The sequence below is a fragment of the Pangasianodon hypophthalmus genome, chromosome 12 (genome assembly GCF_027358585.1).
Source record: "Pangasianodon hypophthalmus isolate fPanHyp1 chromosome 12, fPanHyp1.pri, whole genome shotgun sequence".
NCBI classification, from domain to species: Eukaryota; Metazoa; Chordata; class Actinopteri; order Siluriformes; family Pangasiidae; genus Pangasianodon; species Pangasianodon hypophthalmus.
Window position 1 is genome coordinate 19,443,930 of NC_069721.1, and position 16,350 is coordinate 19,460,279.

General features: G+C 39.3%; 2 protein-coding genes across 3 annotated transcripts in view; one reads left to right on the forward strand and one right to left on the reverse strand.

The window, feature by feature from the left end:
- Window positions 1–16,350, reverse strand: part of dock1 (dedicator of cytokinesis 1) — a 258,880-nt gene that overhangs the window by 91,185 nt on the left and 151,345 nt on the right. The gene's annotated exons all lie outside the window — the stretch shown is intronic.
- LOC113527713 (inhibitory synaptic factor 2A) overlaps window positions 7,771–16,350 on the forward strand; it is a 39,021-nt gene continuing 30,441 nt past the window's right edge. The window contains exon 1 of the mRNA XM_026915793.3: window positions 7,771–8,344. The gene's annotated coding sequence lies outside the window, so the exon portion shown is untranslated. The remainder of the gene's footprint in view (window positions 8,345–16,350) is intronic.

Genomic DNA, 16,350 nt, shown 5'->3' on the forward strand with positions numbered 1-16,350 from the left:
ATCCTCATCCCTCATACTCACTGAACACTATACTCCCTTATCCTCATCCCTTACACTCACTGAACACTATACTCCCTTATCCTCATCCCTCATACTCACTGAACACTATACTCCCTTATCCTCATCCCTTACATTCACTGAACACTGTACTCCCTTATCCTCATCCCTTACACTCACTGAACACTATACTCCCTTACCCCCATCCCTCATACTCACTGAACACTATACTCCCTTATCCTCATTACTTATACTCAATGAACACTATACTCCCTTATTTTCACCAAATGCTATTCTCCCTTATCGCCACCCCTTATACTCACTGAACACTGTACTCCCTTATCCTGATCAATTATATTCACCAGATACTGACTATATACACCAGACGCTGAACACAGAACAATAAAGTGCCTTATGCTAACAGAACACTATTCTACCTTATACAAATCCCTTATAATCACAGAGCAATATATACCCTTGTAGTAACAGATATAACTATACTGTACTCATACTATATTATATAACTGAACCTACTAATCCACAACCCTGATACTTAACAAACACCATACTCCCTTATATTTAACCCTTTAACCCCCTATATTCCTTTATCCACATGCTCACTCAACACTACACTAAGGTCATGTCAACTAATATTATATCCCTTTATCCCTCTTCCCCATCCCTTATACTCATCTAACACTATTTCCTAACACTATATTTAAAACCCCACTGCAGGTTTTAAAATACTAGCAGGCTAATCTAGGACATAGACGCTTTGGCAAATTGCCAAGCAAAAAGCAGACATCAATACTGCTTAAAATATATGTAAAGACAGCATGATTAATGAATTGCAAAGTGCATGAGAACAAAATCACATTGATCAGGATGTGTGAGTTAGAGAGGGAGAGCGAGAGACAAAGGGAGAGAGAGAAAGAAAGCATACTAGAAAGATTAATCACTCTCTGTCTGAATGTGGGAGTGTGTGAACAGACATGTGAAAGTCTGCCACTGGTATTAGTAAGGCAATATTTTCCTGTCTCTTTCTGATGCCAGCATTTCTGTCAGTGAAATCCTAAGAGAGGCGGGTGGAGAAGGGCACACGCATCCTCTCTAGTACCATCGCTTCACTTAATCAGCATTGTACATCCAGGCACATCTCCATGGTAACTATGTGCTCTTAAGGAAATAGGTTTAAAAAAAAAGATGATGATGCTCCTTCTTGTTTGGGAATCCCTGACTATGTACAGAGGAAGAGAGGCTAGTTTTTATACACAGCTAATGGGGCATGACATTAACCTCATCTCGAGGATGCATGATGGGGTTCTGCCTTTTGAGCTTAATTAAGTGTCAAGACCAACTTTGAACCTCAACAAAACAAAGTATATATATAAAAAAAACAGCCAGAAAGGATTCCAATGGACATTTAATAAAGGAAAATGTAAGATTAACATGAATACATAAGAAATGGATGGTGTGAGCACGAGCATTCCATCTGTCTACATTTTCATGGGAAGAGGAAGGAATACGAACAAATAAAAGACATGAGATACAGCACAATGCTATGACTAGTATTTTTCCAGTCCCTTAATTATTTAACTGTCTTAATTTGCAAGTAAAGCAGGCCAACGGAATCTCACAGTCTCCATCAACACAGCCTGGAAGGCTAAAATCACCCATAAGTAGCAGATATAAGCTCTCACACATAACCATCTGTTTAAAAGGTGGAAAAAAAAGCAAGTCACTAAGGCTTGCGTAGGAGTAACGAGACAGGCTGCATTATTATAAAGTTCTGGTGAGTGTGACAACCTTGCTGTGTGCAGAGCTCATCTAATGCAAGATCAGAAATTCCACCCTGTAAAACCACCACCTTGCTCAACGCATGCTGCATGTCCACTGGCTGAATGCTCCTCAGAGTGAAATAAACAGCCCACCCCAGACTGTAACACTCTATAACAATGCAAGACTGTCAACTAGTCATGGTACCTGAAGTTCTGAAACAATGTCTGGATCTGCTGCTGATTTCACAGTGAAACTATCCTTGGCCAAACAAATCCCTTCAGATGTAGATGGGTTTATAAGATAGATAGTAGATATCCACTTTATAAGACACAGTATACATTTTAAGCAACTGTACTAAAAACTAAAGAAATGTACGATTAGTTTTTATTTATGCATTAGTTTAAGCTTGCAAGGACACCCATGAATGAAGGATGAAAATGGAGGGCAGTGTGTCTGTGTGTGTGTGTGTGTGTGTGTGTGTGTGTGTGTGGGCGTGCGCATGGTAAGGACAGAGTTGATGTCATTTTGCATTCTGACTCAGCACTTTCAGTCTGAGGAGTGAGAGGACAAAGTGACTCTCTAAGACTGAGTGTGGAACACACACACACACACGCACGCACACACGCACGCACACGCGCGCACACACACACACACACACACACACACACACACACACACACTTAAATAAGGAATCCACCCCTCTGGAGAAGCCACCAAAGCCACTGAGAGGTTAGGAACGTGTTTAACATCTCACAAAACAGCTGTCTTCCTCCTTTTCTGTCTCACATCACACTGTGGTTCTACGAAGCAAATATAATGACACAATGCATTAAGTGTAATAGGTTTCTTTATTAAGAGCCCTCTCATTAAGAGGTGCCTTAATGACTTTTTCACATTAGTGTCTGTTTTAGGATTGTCTTAAATTACAGTGAGAAACTGGAATATCCCTATGATCAGTTAAATCGCTGTTTAAGCACACAACGATTCATAATTCACTGGGTGTCTAATTTATTATTTAAACTGTTCTGGTGTAACCTCTGTAAAAGTAAACTCATTCTCTAAGACCGAGTGTGAGACTCCCTGCAAGATATGCCAGAAAATGAGAATCACTAACACAATGCTCAGGCCTGGCCAAATAAATAAGACACAAATACTCCAGTGTTGTAAAACTTCAACTCCACCTACAGCATCTGTAGTGTGTGTGTGTGTGTGTGTGATTACCATAAACAAGAACTCTCACATTTCCCTCTACTATAAAAACCCATTTACTCTAAATTTAAAGTGAAAGTATACGGACAGTTCCTGAACTTCCTCTATAATCATTTTGCTATTTTTTCCCCCTCAAAACACTGTCCTGAAATGTTTAGACAAAAAATAACTGTAAAAATTAAACTATAAATCTGCATAATTCATCCTTTCGAATATGAATTATTTTAATAATAATAATAATATTATTGTAATAATATTTTTTTTTTAATAAAAAAAAAATTAATAATAATAACCAGTTTAGGTTATTACACTTTTAATGTATTATTTCCTTCACTGTAGATTTAAACTGATGTTAAATAGTTCATGTTATAAACCTTAAGAGTTAACAAGCTGCCCCCAGATTTCAGGTATGCATTTGGAGTAAATGTTTCCTGTTATGCTTTTTTCCTTCGGTTTCTTCAAAATTCTGAGCATTTAAATATTCCACTCAGCATCTAACTATTCCAAGCAGTTCAAGAGTCTGAGCATTTCAAGACTCTGAGCATTTAAGATTCCTCTCCACATTTAATGATTCCAAGCATTAAAGGATCCAAGCATTTCAAAATTCCACCCCGGATTTAAAGATTCCAGGCATTTCAAGAGTCCATTCCGCAAGATTCCAAGCATTTGAAGATTCCATTCTGCATTTAAGGATTTCAAGCAGTAAAAGATGTCCAGCATTTAAAGATTTCAGGCGCTTAAAGAGTCTGAGCATTTCAAGATTCCGAGCATTTCACGATGTCATTCCGCATGTAACTGAATATGTAAATAATAATTATTAGCAAACTAGGCAGACTGATTATACACACGTTTGTTAAACAGGTTCGCTATTTAACTCATTTGATCTTTGCAGAAAGCCTAGGAAATTACAGAATCTAAATAAAAAACATTTCTGTCTTTTTGCTGAAATGTATATTGTGTTTTCTTGAAGTAAACTTATCAAAGTATGACAGACAGAAAATCCTAATTCTGGACAAAAGCCACTTTTTCATCCACTAAGCTGCAGCAACATTAGACAGGTTTTTCTCAAACCTCCACACTTGTGATACAGATACAGTTCATAGAAATCAGGAAAAAAAAAAACACTCAGTATTCCTTTTCTTCCATTAGAAAGTATCATTGGGATTGGAACTCTCAAACTCTTGGTCATAGGGCGAACGCATCTTCTGGTGTGTCACTCTGAAGTATTCCCTTAAATAGGATGTGCAAACAGCAATGAAAATCTAAACAGCATTTGGCAGGTTTACCTCTCGCACATGCATACACAAGTAAAGAGCATCCGAGATGGAAGTAAATATTGGCTTTAGGCCACCATGAGCTCAGTGTAGTGATAGCTCTGGGAGACTGGTGACGTGGTTACGCTGCACTTTCGATGTGGAGACTGATAGACTACACTCAGCTTGCGTACACAGCAGGCTGTGCGTCTGTGTTGAGTAACACGACTTGCCAAGAAAAAAGATGCACAAAATGACAAACACACACATGCCCTAAATGGAAAAAACAGACGTCAAAGCATCACAATTTTGGGAGATTTTTGTGATGCTCCCACGCTTCGGGGAAAAAAGTACCTGGCATTATATGTTCTTGAAGGCTAAAAGGAAGAAAAGCATTATAACTGCACAAAGCTACTGTACATCTACACACCACACAAAACTTTTAAGAGTGGCAACAATAGTCTTTTGCATAAAGCACTACAATTTTGTAACCTGCATTTTTCCCCAGAAGAAACAGAACTTTGAATACCTGCAAAGAACAATGTGTTACAGCAGAAGTTTGAGTAAGTAGGAGCGGACTTGGGAGAAATTTTCAGAGAAAGTCTGAGGTCACTGTTTGGAATATGCAGGCTATACCAGGAGCCAGGAACATTATGGCAAACTGCTGTAAATTAACAAGGACTGAAGCCAATATTGGACAAAAGTCAGGAGAAGAATCATGATTAATGAAATTCCTCGGTTCCAATGTATAAAAATCAATTAATAAATAAACAAACACCAACACATACACAACTGGAGTACTTAGCTGTTACTGAAGCTGAACTTTATAGCTGGGTCAGGAAGAATAAGGAAGAAGCAAGAAGAAAAGTTAGAATAAAAGTAAGGCTTGCTAGCTCTTTTGCAGAAGCACAGATTCTGAGAAGAGTAAACAAACAAACAAGCAAAAATGAAATAAATATTCTGTAAAATAGCTGACACGATGCTCACAACATTATTGTTCCAAAGTTATTTTTTTTTTTTACATTATTTATTTTTTTTTTTAAATTTATTTATTTTAAATCGGCAGCTGTAACATAGCTAGTCTTCTAGCTCTAAAGTAGCTATGTCCAAGGGGAAAGTTGTGCAAATTTTTTTTTGCCAAGGTATCCTTTTAATTTCTATGGGGCACTCACCCTTTAAATTCTTCTTGAACTAAACCAACTAGCACAATTGGTAGCAAAGACACATTCGCAGACTAAAGCTCTATTTGAATTGGACTAGTTTTGTGTAATGTAATTATTACCAGAGTATCTCCGGGATTTTAATCCCGTTCGAATCCGTCACGTCAGTAATTTATAAAATTTTTTATTTTCATAGACTGCACGTGCACACATCTGGGAAGATTATGGCATATTTAAGTGAGGGCGGATTATATGAATTTTATAAGTATAAAGACACTCAAGAGAGCACTTTTCTGTTGTGTCCTACCAAAACCAGACCAAAACCAAGTATTAGCCAAGTTTTAAAACTCAGAACAAAAAATGTAGATGACATTTAAAAGGAGTTGGGGTTTAAGCTAAGTTACTCTGTTCCTAGCAAACTCATATACTGTACATGTTATGACAGTCCTACAACAAGCACTTATAATAAAGGACAAAACAATCAGTATATATTAAAATTAGTTATATGTAATATGCAAGAAATTTTTAGTGACAACCATGTGTCCCATCTCTGTTATTTATACAGACATCAATTATCCGTGCAAGTCAATCATAATTACTACAGACGTCCTCCAGCTGCATCACTTAAACACAAGTATGAAAACTTTATCCCATCCAAACAGCACTTAAGGTATAAACTACCTGAGAATAAAGCAACGGATACCAGTTGTTATAGGAAGCAGTGTTATAGCAGTATAAAAACATGTGGTAATAAATCAGTGTTAAACTGTCAGTGGTGAAAAGCAGCAGTTTGCTGACAGGCTGCTCTCAGCAGAATCTCTCGCTTCTCGTCAGCAGCATCACCACATGCACACGGAAAACGCATACTCACATTCACACACACAAACTTTATCCATACTCAACACAAATCATTTCCACTTCTACTTTAGCTAAGTGTTAAACAGATGAACAGGAATGCTAAGCCTGCAGATTGTGCTGATGTGTGTGTTTGTGTGTGGGCAAGCAGAGGCAGGAAACAGAGAAAGGCAGAGGCAAGTGTCTGCAGTGGAGTGTTTATCCACCTGTTTATATGTAAATTTTGTTCAAGAGAACCTGAATGGTGGTAGTGAAAATGATGGCCAGTAAACAAAAAAAAAGGAAACTGCATTAAAGTACTGCTAAAGACATGATTTTTAAATAGCTAACTTTTTATGGATGGCTTATATAGAGTGATATTTAGAACTTAATTTTTTTTTTTTAATAATAGCACAAACATAACATTTTCTAACATTTCTGAGTTTGCTAGGAACATAGTAACTTAGCTTAAACCCCAAGTCCTTTTAAATGTCGTCTACATTTTTTGTTCTGAGTTTTAAAACTTGGCTAATATTTGGTTTTGGTCTGGTTTTGGTAGGACACAATAGAAAAGTGCTCTCTGGAGTGTCTTTATACTTATAAAATTCATATAATCCGCCCTCACTTAAATATGCCATAATCTTCCCAGATGTGTGTACGTATAACCTCAATACAAGTGTATCTGATTGATCAGGAAGTGTTAGTACATCTTCTAAAAAAGTAGCTCTGACAGTGTTTCCAATGACAGGTTGATATTAATGCACTCGTTCTAATAATTTATCATTTCTATAGCAACAAATCTTGTATGGTGAACACTTTACATTATAAGGCTAATAATAAACATTAAAGATGTGCTGTAATTTAACAAAGAGAAATGTGTAACTGTTGATATGGTGAGGCACATTTATGGAAGGAGTCTCCAGTGTCAGCACTTTGTAACAGTTACTAATTTATTTATTTAGTTTCTTAATAACTTTAAGAGAAAGAAAAAAAAAAGAGGCTGGTCAGTGGTATATTGTGAGTGTAAATGAAATGTAATGGTTAAAAGCCACAATGTGTTGTTCATTAATAAATTTAAAAAAGTGTAATCGTTGGTAATTCGCTGTGGTATTAAAGTGGTATTAAAACACTTGGGAACCTGCTTTTATAGGAAAATAATCCACAACGGAGTGGTAGCGCTTCAGGTCAGGTTGTATCACACTACCCCGTCATGGATTATTTTAACAGCACAAGTGTTTTATTCCTCACGTTCCAACTAAAATTTATCACGTGTAATGATGTAATGATTGTGTATTCCAGTTACTTTGTGACTTCTTTTAATAAACATACAGCTATCCAAATTTTCTTGAAACTGCTCCTTATAATAGAAGGAAACATAATACTCAATCATGTCCTGGATTAAAGTTTTATAGCCAAGGCACAACAAGCTGGACTTTGTCGACAAAGCCCTCCACTCTGAAAACACACGCACAAGGAACTATCCTCCCACCCTCCTCCTCCTCCTCCTCCTCCTCCTCTCCTGCTCGCTCAAACACCCCCCACCCTCCCTCTCTCTCTCTCTCTCTCTCTCTCTCTCTCTCTCTCAAAGACACACATACACGCACGCACACACACAGCCTCTCAGAGAGTGCGGCGTTGCAGCCACAAGATGAATCCCTTGCACATGCCGTCGCTAAGAGCCGGACTTCTGCGCTGCATCCTGTCCCTTTTGCGAATGTGCATGAGTGCGACTGTGGGGGTGTGTGTGTGTGAGTGTGAGTGACTACGGCTCACACAGGCACAACGGCATATCAGACTGGAGTCGAAGACTATTCTGTGTTTGGAATCTCTGTCTTTGTGGATGTGTAAGGGTGGAAATGAAGTGACAAACGAGCGACGTGCGTCCTCTGCGCGACTCGCAGCATGGCAGCCCCTCTTACGTCTCTCCCATGCGTTCGTCTGCCCTTTCTTGTCTCCTCTTGTGCTCCATCTGTCCGAAGCCTGCTGCACTGAAAGAGTTAGAGCAAGAGAGAGAGAGAGAGGGAGGGAGAGAGAGAGAGAGAGAGAGAGGGGACATGCGCTGGCCAGAGCGGCGCTCTCTGCCTCAGCTCCTTCACTGACCCGCATCTGGAGGTGAGTTTAATTCTCATCTTTCATGTGCATCACTGAGTCTATTTCTATCTTCTCAAATCATATACACACTGCTCTGATAGAAGGACTTCTCAGGGTGCTGTTTCTACCAGGTAATAATCGTTTTTAAAGTTTGCTTAAAGCAGTTTAGTTATTTGTGACGTCTCTGAAATCAGAGATACCAGCTGAGAGGCGAGTGTTGCTTTTTATTTTCCGATGGGGATGAAACAGGGTTAAAAAGAGCATGAGAATGAAAAAAGTGCATCGAAAAACAGAGAACGTGACCATGGGGAGCGTGATCACGATCATGAGAGAATGACAGTATGAAAGCCTGTGACTGGAGGAATGCCTGCTTTATGAGTATATACCTGTTTTTGGGAAGGATTATCGATGCTCTTAAGTGAAAAAGCACTGCAGCTTTTCAGTCAACACGGCAGGAATTCATTTAAATGCAGTTCACATACATTCCCAGCAATGCTGATATTCCTAACAGCACAAAAAAAAAGAATAACTAGTTAACAAGAGATGCATACTGCACCAATCAGAGCACACCTCTAGCCTATGTATGCCGGGGATGTTTATATGCATGTGTGTGTGTGTGTGTGCGCATGCAGTCTGGATGAAGACTCTTTAATTGAAGAGTAATCTAGATTAATGCACTGCCATGAAGCACGGAGTGCACTCAAGGAGCAAAGCAACAAATCTATCGTGTCTAATGTCCTCTGAACACACACACAGCTTCTTCCATATCAGAACACAAAACATTTCATACATATACATGGACAAACAAGTATAATAAAGTGCACTTGTATACAAGACAGAGAGAAATAGAGGGTTTATCTTTTCTTCCCCTTCAAAAACTGACTGTCCTTCATTCACAGTGGACTGCATCCATCACACGTCTCTTCCACCATAGCGACCTCTAACCTCATAATCCAGATAACGTCCTCCCCGGAGACACAGCCAGCAAGGCAGGAGAAGGGAAAATCAGGGAAAATAAAAATCAGAAAAGGAGAAAGTGGTTAAAATTATATATATATATATATATATATATATATATATATATATATATATATATATATGTATATATATGTATATATATAAAATCTATATATATACATATATATATATATATATATATATATATATATATATATATATATATATATATATATATATATATACACATATATATATTAGTCGCATATTACAGAGATCATCGTTTCACAGGAGAGAGCACGACACTTTGTGGCACGTAGGAAGCAGCCCACATGAAGTGAAACTATGATCAGTGAAAAAAGAGCAGGAAACCTCTCCAGCCCCCACGCTGAGGACTCTCTCACTCGCCCACGCATGCACCGAGACAGACACACACACAGGCGTCGCCCACCACCGATGTGTTCACCCCGGCCAGATGTTGGCTTTCATGTGGTAATGGGTTTATTTATTAAGAGCCTTTTTCTCCGCCTGCACTCTGACAGTCTTAAAGAGAGACAGAGATGTATATTGCATACTAAAGAGATCCCAAGCACACCTGAGACCTAATCATTCTGCAGTGTGTGTGTGTGTGTGTGTGTGTAGACACACATATGAAGGTCTGCCCTCAGGAAAACATGTCTGGCATGGATCAGGTAACATTGTGCTGCCAGGATTTGTATCACACAGTACCTGTGATGTCCAATCAAGCCATAAAGTCATAGGATGCGTGGATTCGTCTCTGACATGCAGAACATTGGATTTGAAATGAAATACAGGCAAAGGCCTTCCAGGTTCATCTGGTTTTATTTTCTCCCCTGATGATCAGAATGACAGCAATCCTGGATGTCTGAGCTCATGTAGATGGAAAAGAGCAAAAACAGTAAGCGTTGTTGTACACCTGCTCATTTATGCAGCTATCCAATCAGTCAATCATGTGGCAGCGGAACAATGTATAAATATCATGCAGATACAGGCCAAGAGCTTCAGTTAATGTTCACATCAAACATCAGAATGGGGAAAAAGTGTGATCTCTGTGACTTTATCCATGGCATGGTTGTTAGTACCAGATGGGTTGGTTTAAGTATTTCAGAAACTGCTGACCTCCTGGGATTTTTACACAACAGTCTCTCTACTCAAAATGGTGCAAAAAAAAAAAAAAAAAAAACACCACGTGAGTGGAGGATCTGCAGGCTGAAAAACCTTGTTGATGAGAGAGATCAGAGGAGATCAGAGGAGAATGACCAGACTGTTCTGACAGGATGTCTAGAGTAACTCAAAAAAAGCACACTTTACAACCGTGGTGAGCAGAAAAGCATCTCAGAATGCACATCAAACCTTGATTTGGATGGGCTGTGACAGCAGAAGACAACATCGGGTTCCACTCCTGTCAGCTAAGAACAAGAACGTGAGGCTATCATGGGCACATTCTTGCCGAAACCGGACAGTCGAAGACTGAAAAAGAAAAAGACCAGGTGATCTTTAACTGTCCAGTTTGGGTAAGCCTGAGCCCATGATAACCTCAGATTCCTGTTCTTAGCTCACAGGAGTGGAACCCAGTGTGTAGGCTATCCACCTCAAGGTTCGATGTTTTGTGCATGCTAAGGTGCTCTTATAACCAATCTGGCCATTTTCCTCTGACCTCTCTCATCAACAAGGTGTTTCCACCTGTACAACTGTAGCTCTCTCACTGTTTTTGGGTTTTCCCACCACTCTGTGTAAACTCTAGAGACTGCTGTGTGTGAAAATCCCAGGAGGTCAGCAGTTTATGAAATACTCAAACCAGCCCATCTGGCACCAACAACTATGCCACAGTTAAAGTCACAGAGATCACAAGGCCATGCCAAAACCTTCAGCATATGCCTCTTGAGGTAGGTTGTGGATTTTGAGGTGTGTTTAGGATCATTATCCTATTACAGAGGCCATGCCAAAGCATGATTGATCCACAAGCCCAAAGCATGATTGATCCACCCTGTGCTTAACAGTCGGAGAGGTGTTCTTTTCATGAAATTCTGTGCCTTTTTTCTCCAAACATACCTTTGCTCATCGTGGACAAAAAGTTCTATTTTTAATTCATCAGTCCACAGGACTTGTTTCCAAAATGCATCAGACTTCTTTAGATGTTCATTTGCAAACCTCCGATGCTGAATTTTGTGGTGAGGATGCAGGAAAGATTTTCTTCTGATGACTTTCTGAAATTTGCATCAGCTGGCCATTCCTAACAATGACTGAACAATCCATAGCTCTAATGAGCTAATTAAGGTCTGAGACCTTAAATGTTATCTGAGAGCACAAATCTCTTGGGCTGCCCAAACTTTTTTCCCTTTTTTTTTACTCTAAAAATGTACAAAACAAAAAATAATTCATTAAACTTGATAAAAATATTGAAAAGAATGTTTCACCTTTAACATTATGCCTTTTGGAGATCAGTTTATCTTCTACTCACGTAACTATTCACAGTAACTGACCAGGGGGGCCCAAACTTTTGCATAGCACTATGTGTGTGTGTGTATGTATATATATTTTACAGGACTGTACAGTTTAGTGCATCCTAGAGGACAAAATCAACAAACCAACATTCTGGAACATCATAGATGGATGGAGCTATCTCTCTGAAAGAAAGAAAGGACAAAAGAAAGAAAAAGGAAAGAAAAACAGAAGAATGGATGGATGGATACAGATACCTTTCTAAGAAAGAAAGAAAGAAAGAATGAATGAGTGAATGAATTATGGAACAGGAGAGGAAGTGAGGAGATGAATTTAAGAGATGATATGAGGAGATGACGTGAGGAGATGAATTTAGGAGATGACATGAGGAGATGACGTGGCGATTAAGTTGGGGATTGAGGAATCACTTGTTTCACTCTACATCATGCTGGTGTTAATAAGAGAGATCAATGCCAGTATGTTGTCCTGAGCCTGAGAGAAATCTTTGACTTCTGTGCTACTCAGGAGCTCAGCGTGCCTTTAACTGAAGGGTATTTCCATCTTGACTCAGTCAACTCCAAATCCAATCAATCCCAGACTAGCCTCTTTTCTGCTAAGTGACAACTTAACGAAACCCACAGGCAGTATCTATCCTATCACCTGCACTCATCACATAAAGGCTTTATATCAGACTTACACACAATACTGAATATCTCAGTTTGCTTCATCAACATGTGTAAGAGTAAACAGCTTATTCTGAGGTGCAACAGTGCAGTGCTTCTTAGTGAACTTGTTTAATCATACTGCAGTTGGGGTCCTGGCTCTTTAGACTGCTTTCCTCCACAAACACCACACCTGGACCATCATACATCTCTCTTTCTACCTTTCATTCCGTCGATCCACACACTGCTCTGTCTTTCATTAGCGCACGTCTCACTTATCACCATCATCTCCTCCCTCATTATCTCTGCTCATCTGTGCTTCATTCTCGTTAGGGGGATGAAATGGCTGCATTTTGGAGTAGGCACACTGCAGGGGGCCGCTCCTGCTACACATTTCATTTCACTTCCACACAGCTGAGAATCAGAGACAGTGGGAGACGAGAGAGAGCAACAATGAGGCCTACTCAGATAAACAAAAAGAGACGAGCAAGAATGATAGGGATACCCAGAGGAAAAAAAGTGAGAGATGAAGTGATGGGGAAAAACTGGGGAAAAATGTGGTCGACCCTCGTCCCCGTTACTAATCAGATCTCCTTCGCTCATGAATGCTAGAGACAGAGAGAGACAGTGTGTGTGACAGTCTACCACGCCCTCCTGACTTTGACAGATGGTGACCAGTTAAGCAAGAAGACATTTGATAACACCCTAACTGATCCATTAAGACCTTTTTTCTGACTGATTTATTATGAAAATATGCTGTTAAATCCCTGAAAAACATCCCAGCAGGATATTTCAGCTGAAATAATACTTCCCACCTTATACAAGAGTGCGTGTGCGTGTGGACGAGTGCATACTAAAAGAGCACATACAGCTCCCTGGTGTGTTTCAATTCTATTCCACAATGACTCAAATGAGACGGCATTGCATATTGCCCCTGGCCATGTGACACGCTTTAACATTCTGCACTGAATCTCAGGCAGAGCATGCAAAGTCTAACCCATGCCACGCACATACACACACACAAAATATCCCACTATTATCCTTCCCCTCTTATTTTCCAGCATTCTGCTTCCAACCTAGCAAAGCCTAGTGCATGCACCAAATAAGAGACACACAATGTGTTTGTGAAAGCATCGCTAATCACGCATGATGCTCTGGTGTGATGGGGTCTATAGGGGTCAGCCTGAGAGAAAAAGTCTCCAATCTCTACTCTGCACACAAAAGAATTCCTCCTCAAAAGAAGGGCGTATCGACGGATTACCTTTAATGGAAGGAAAGAGAAAGAACAAAACGTCATCTGCGAGTAGTGAGCAGCATGCTTCTCAAGTGTCCAGTCTGTAATGTGTGCAATCAGTGAAGGACCAAGAAGCTAAAGCACACGTTTAAGAAGGACCCAGGCATCTCCCAGTATTAGAGAGCGATTAACTGACACGCTAATGCCTCAGAGAACGCTCCACTGATGGCCAAAGCAATCACTATTACTCTGTCCAACACCCACACACACAAACACCGCCTCCCTCCCTACAGTATTGTGTAAATAATTTAAAATCTACTTTCCTACTGTGGCTTTAATATTGCATAAACATACAAGCTACCAAACAAACATCAAAGCCATCCACTCATCCATCACTCCTTAAAAAAATATTCACATTATTAGCCTGCATGGCAGTCTTGAAAGCCATACTAATCAGAGTTAAAGAAGAGGACCACCAGATTGAAATAGATAAACACAGCAAAGGCCAGAGCTAAAGCAGGATTAGTGCTGCTTCTGCAATGTCCAGACCTCAGACTATACTTTCATTTTTCAGAAGCAGCATGGCAGGATGACTTGCTCAATGAAAATACGGCTTAGGATAGGAAAGGATTTTGGAATGAGGGCTTTTCCGCAACAGATGTGCAGAGTGAGGTCATTCCTCAGTTTAAGGACTCCACACAACCTGCTTTTCACTGGGCAAATTCTGTTGTGGGGTGGTTTGGGAAAATGTGCTTTGGCTGCATTCTAGAAACAGCCCCCCAAAAAAAAAAAACAGCCAATAACATATTCTGACACTTCAACTTTAAGAATATGCTTCAACAAAATGACACACATTCTATTTACTTTTTACCCTTGCCTTGGCTATCTTTCTGCAAAGATCACGCTGGGTTAGGAGCCAGGTTAACAAATGCGGTCGTAAAAACAGTCAGTCTGCTTAATAATATCTAAAATATAACTAGCTAACTGTGGTTTCCTCACACAGTGATCAAGTTGTTGGATAGCTACGTGCCATAGCAAAATGGACATAAGCCCAGACGGTTCATTTTGTAATAAGATACCAACTGTCAAAATGTCCAAGATGCTCCTGTGTGGAATTAAATCTATAAATGCAGTGTTGTCCATTTTCATGCTTGGGGTATTTTTTTTTGTATTATTTTTTTCCCAGGCTGCAACACATTTATGTACTAATCATCATGAACTGGCCTCAAGTAAGTGTCTCATCTTACATCACCATGCAAAGGAAGAAACCCATCTCGTCTAGAGTCTACTCCACTGGCTCTGTACCACCAGTAAGATCTATAGACAGGCCCAGTGAACTCTGGTGGAGAGAGACAGGATATAAAAGAGGCATGAGCAATAAAATGAGAACTCTCCAACATTAATCATCAAGAAGATTCAATCTACTGTAGAAGCTGACTATTGTTTCCATTTAAAGAAGGGTAGCATGTGATCTTTTTGGTTTGGAAAGGAACAATTTATGGGGAGAGAACAAGATGTGAATATGCAATAGGAGAGAGAGAGCATGAGACAGCAGTGGGAAGTGTGTCAGAGACTGTGCTGAGATGCTTAGATCAGAAATGATCTGCTTTTTAAGCCAGTACACTTATCTGGCAGTAAAGGATAGATGAAATAAGAACAGAGGGGAAAGCAGGGAGAAAATGCATGTGGTATGAATCTTTGACTCACTGGGCAATGGATTTAGCATTATGTGTGTTAGGAAAGAACAAGGCAGGTGGATTCACTTACCACTGTCAGGTAGATAAATGGAAAAGCTTGTTCTTGTACTTTGCCTTAAACAGAGATCTGAGCTGAGAAAGTACCAGAAACAGGAAAAACCCTTTTTTTTGGTAGCACAGAGTGTTTTAACTTTTGCCACCACAAAACAGGAACTTTGCATTTTCTATACTTTACCAAACCAGAGATCAAGGTTGCATCTGTACGTGTTTTGGTGTCTGCTCAACAGTACCAACAGGAACTGTACTCAGAGTGGAGCTAGCATTGCTGTTCATTGCTGAGTGTAATGATACAAACAGAACCAATGGATACAAGTATCATCCAAAGCAATATCATGCTATTTTATTCTGAGCTTGCAAAAACTGTCATTTTCTCAAACACAAAAACATATAAGTGATAATTTTTACAGTAGAAAAGTAAGATCTTTAACTCAAGTCTGGTCTCAAGACGTTACTACATTACTAAGAATTATCTTGGACTTGACAATGGCAGTCTTGAGTAAAGAGCTAGTGAAAAACCCAGCACACAAAAAAAAACACTAATATATTTTTTCTAATCATATGCAGCAGCAATGTCACTGAGATTTTGAATATGATGATGACATCCCTATCAATTTTTAATTTCACCATACCTTTATGAACAATAGGTTGATATTAACATTTCTCTTTGGTCACACTGCATATTTTTTGGTCATATCATTGCCTAAATTATAAAACCTTTTAACCTTGCACTACTTCATGAGTAATAATGTTGCAGCCAGTATAAAGCTGATTAATGGAATGGCTGATCAAACATTTTTAATTTAAGCACTTTTTTCATGTTGGACTTAATGATGGTCACTTTCATGATCTCCACTGTAACTTATCAAGTTGTCTCTCAATGTGGTACAAAGCAAACTAGAACTACAACACCAAAGTTTTGTTCGTTACAATAAATTAAGTCTATAAAGCTTAATA